Source organism: Eimeria mitis, genomic scaffold (assembly GCF_000499745.2).
Source record: "Eimeria mitis Houghton genomic scaffold, Emh_scaff2082, whole genome shotgun sequence".
Taxonomy (NCBI): domain Eukaryota; phylum Apicomplexa; class Conoidasida; order Eucoccidiorida; family Eimeriidae; genus Eimeria; species Eimeria mitis.
Genome location: NW_013570405.1, coordinates 6,058 through 6,548, shown reverse-complemented (window position 1 = coordinate 6,548; position 491 = coordinate 6,058). Strand labels below are relative to the sequence as shown.

Below are 491 nucleotides of genomic sequence, written 5' to 3'. Positions count from 1 at the left end.
AAAAAAAAAAAAAAAAAAAAAAAAAAAAAAAAAAAAAAAAAAAAAAAAAAAAAAAAAAAAAAAAAACCTGGAGAGCCGTGAGCCAGTGGTTGGATTCTCTGGAGCTGTCGAAGCGAAAAACCACCGAAGGCCGCAGCAGCAGCCCGCGTCTCCTTCTCTCCTGCAAACCCTAAACCCTAAACCCTAAACCCTAAACCCTAAACCCTAAACCCTAAACCCTAGATACTAGATACTAGATAGGAGGAGGTAAAGGCTGGCTAGCAAAAAAGAGAAGAAAATGGAAACCCTCATATGGTCAGTGAAACCCTCAACATAAACCCTAAACCACCAAATTGCTAAACCCTAAACCCTAAACCCTAAACCCTAAACCCTAAACCCTAAACCCTAAACCCTAAACCCTAAAAAACCCTAAACCCTAAACCCTAAACCCTAAACCCTAAACCCTAAACCCTAAACCCTAAACCCTAAACCCCAGCCTTACGGTTATTTGT

At 40.1% G+C, this 491-nt stretch overlaps 1 protein-coding gene across 1 annotated transcript in view; it reads right to left on the bottom strand.

Moving 5' to 3' along the window:
* The window catches only part of EMH_0048370 (uncharacterized protein), a gene marked incomplete at both ends in the record, with an annotated part of 3,997 nt that overhangs the window by 1,470 nt on the left and 2,036 nt on the right, over nucleotides 1-491 (bottom strand). The window lies entirely within an intron of this gene.